The 3,730-nt window shown below is 41.3% G+C and overlaps 1 pseudogene; it reads left to right on the forward strand.

Moving 5' to 3' along the window:
* Window positions 1-252: 252 nt before the first annotated feature.
* Window positions 253-1,253, forward strand: LOC102889648 (annotated as a pseudogene).
* The last annotated feature ends 2,477 nt before the right edge of the window (window positions 1,254-3,730 follow it).

Below are 3,730 nucleotides of genomic sequence, written 5' to 3' on the forward strand. Positions count from 1 at the left end.
CCACCATGATTTACAAAGGATTACATGATATAGTCTCACATTATCTTCAGTAACCCCCTCTCTTACCCTTTCTCCTTGCTCACTCTGCCCTGCCACACCACTTCGGTAATCCTCGCATGTACAATGTACATTCCTGTCTTAGGTTAGGTCCTTTGAAATTACTTTTAATTAATATATTCTGGTTCTCTGCTCCTTCTGTTCGACAGACAGCTGCGTCCTTCTGTGCAATGCCAGCCACGATCCTGAGAAATGATGATGAAGGTTGGAGTGAATGAATTTGGCCTTATTGGGTACCTGGTCACCAGGGCTGCTTTTAACTCTGGCAAAGTGGGTATTGTCACCATCAATGACCTCTTCATTGACCTCCACTACATGATCTACATGTTCCAGTATGATTCCACCCATGGCAAGTTCAAAGGCATAGTCAAGGCTGAGAATGGGAAGCTTGTCATCAATGGAAAGCCCATCACCATTTTTCTGGGACCAAAATCCCACCAACATCAAATGCAGCGATGCTGGTACCCAATTTGTTGTGGAGTCCACTGGTATCTTCATTACCTTGAAGAAGGTTAGGGCTCACTTGAAGGGTGGAGCCAAGTGTGTCTTCATTTCTGCCCTTTCTGTGGATGCTCCCATGTTTGTGATGGGTGTGAACCAAAAGAAGTATTACAACTCTCTCAAGATCGTCAGTAATGCCTCTTGCACCACCAACTGCTTGGCCCGCCTAGCCTAGGTTAACCATGCCAATTTTGCCATCGTGGAAGAACTCATGACCACAGTCCACACCATCACTGCCACCCAGAAGACTGTGGTTGGCCCTTCACGAAAGCTGTGGCGTGATGGCTGAGGATCTGCCCAGAATGTCATCCCTGCTTCTACCAGCATTGTCAAGGCTGTGGGCAAGGTCATCCCTGAGCTGAATGGGAAGCTTACTGGCATGGCCTTCCATGTCTTACCCCCGACATGTCAGTTGTGGATCTGATATGCCGCCTGGAGAAAGCTGCAAAATATTATGACATCAAAAAAGTGGTGAAACAGGCATCAGAGTGTCCCCTCAAGGTCACCCTGGGCTATACTGAGGACCAGGTTGTTTCCTGTGACTCTAACAGTGGTACACACTCTTCCACCTTCGATGCTGGGCTGACATTGCTCTCAATGACCACTTTTTCAAGCTCATTTCTGGGTATGACAATGAATTTGGCTACAACAACAAGGAAGTAGACCTTATAGTCCACATGGCCTCCAAGGAGTAAGAGCCCCCTGGACGACTAGCCCCAGTGAGAGGAAGAGGCCTTCAGTTCCTGGGGAGTCCTTGCCCCAAATCTATCCCCCAAAACACTGAGAATCTCCTGACCTCCAGTTTCCATCCCAGAGACCCTGAAGAAGAGGAGGGGCTTAGGGAGCCCTACTTTGTCATGCACCGTCAATAAAGTTCACTGTACCCAGCCAAAATAATAATAATAATTAATATATTCTATGCTCTTCCAAAGAGGTTTATATGTCCTGTCTTCTGTCTTCATCACCTTCTTCTTGTATCTGCTCAAATATCAACTTCTTGGTCTGGCTTTTCCCAATCTTCATTTCACAAGTGTTACCCTTCTTCAGAGCACCCTGATCCTTTTTACTTGGTTTCTTTTCTTTCCTTCTTTAAATATATTACCATCTCTAGTATTAAATAATTTGTGTATAATACTTTTTAAGTTTCTGTTTATTTCTTGCCCATCCTCCCCCCCGCCCCCCGGCACCCCTAGAAAGCAAGCTTCAGGGGCCAGGTGTTATTGATCTAGTTCACTAGAGTATGTCTACTGTCTGAATTACTGTATGGTACAAGATGACACTCAGTGTGGAGTGAACCAATGAATACGTTCATCCTTTATATGTAACAGGCACTGTGGCTCAAACAACAAAAGATATTTCTTCCCTGGTTCTCATGCCTTAGTTTGGAAGAAACTTAAGAATCTACGCTACCTGGCTTTTTTTGTGTGTGTCATATTTTAGATGTGTGATTAAGGAAAGGGAGGGGATGACTGTCAGATTCTGGTTGCTGAAGATGTGAGGGCTAGTCATTTCTCTCTTCTGAAAGCTGTTCACCTCAAACAATCACAATTATTGATTATAACTTTCTAGATCACAAAAGTATGACGCATAACTGGGTTTCTTAAGTGTGTCCAGCTTGAAAAGGGGAAGCTACAAATAATCAAGACAGATTCTATAGGAATCAGCATTCTCCACTTTATTCATTTTCTCTTTGCCTTTTGTCATATGGTCTCTCTCCTCTGCTCCCCACCATGTGACCATCTCATTGCCTCCACTTATCTTCTCTAGTACACTAGCTTTCCCATCTAGCTAATCATTGTATGCATCTTCAATGTCTCCAAAATTCCATGGTCTTACAAATTCAAAATTTATCATTGACTAACTGACTTTCAGTGTCTCTTTTGCTTAGGACAAATTATCAGAAGAGTGAATCTGATTTACTCTAGGGTCAGGTGTTCATTCCTGGTACATACTGCTGTACAAAGATGGGGACATGGAGTGCTTTGGGCTAACTAACCCAGGACACATTGAGGGTAGCAAGTACTTGCTCAAGAATTGTTTTCTGTTTTGGGGTTCAGTATGTGTGAGACACCCTTGTGTGCACTGGAGATATAACAGTAAGTAGAACATCTAAATATCTACATTCATGGATATTTCATTCCAATGGAAGAAGACAGAAAAACAAATAAACAATTTGCCAGAGAGAGTCAAGCTTGGAAATGCTGATGAAAGTAGTTGAAAAACCGGACCAAATATTATCTAATACCTGACTCAGATCTAAGAGATTGTGTATGCAAGAAGCTTAGAGTCCCTATACGAGTAATAAACATGAACAGATAAGCACTGTGGGAGTAAAGAGGTGAGGAGAGCTAATCCTGGCTTCAATGGTCGAGGAGAGTTAGATTTTAAAAGTAGAAGGCAAGTTTCAGAAGGTCTGATAAAACCGAGATTCTTATCAAATTATTTCTCAGATGTGAATTTCCCTTACTTAACCACAAGCATTTTTTTTTTTACACTGACTTCTAATTACCTTTGTAAATGGCTGTGGATTTGAACAGAAAGTTACATAGGCAAGAATATGCAAGATGTATTTGATGGAGAAAATGGGTTCATTGTCTGAGTAAATGGAGATGATGCTGGTTAAAAGCATTAGTGTTAGAAAACATTTTCACAGACAATATCTGATTTGAAGGTCAGTGGATCAGATTATAAATTTTAATCAATGACAGATACTTAAAGGGATATGAGCAGGGAAATGGCACCTTTATGCTAATGTGTGTCTAACCTCCACTTTTACACAAGCTCCACCCTATACCTTCAATGTCCCTTGACTGTACTACTTCGTTCCATAGTCCTCAGCAGAAAATCTTTTACCAAAGTTTGAAAGTAATTACCTAACATTCCAAAGCTTGAATTGAACCCCCAGTTCTGAGTTCCGCATGTTTTCCAATGATTTCCTCAAAAACCTTCTCCTTTCCTCTCTTCTCTTCACTTTTCCTAATCTGAGTTATCTTTTCTTGTCCTCTTTCACTTCCCTCTTCATTTACAAAATCTTATCTGATCATCACAATCCTTATACATCATAATAAGCATATGTGATTTGAGTGACAAAATTCAGCCTATATATTATGTTTCCATTATTTTGTAATAGTTTGAAATATTTTGTTTATTGTTATCGCTCAGATTTGGCTCT

The sequence above is a fragment of the Pteropus alecto genome, unplaced genomic scaffold, assembly GCF_000325575.1.
Source record: "Pteropus alecto unplaced genomic scaffold, ASM32557v1 scaffold13, whole genome shotgun sequence".
Lineage (NCBI taxonomy): Eukaryota > Metazoa > Chordata > Mammalia > Chiroptera > Pteropodidae > Pteropus > Pteropus alecto.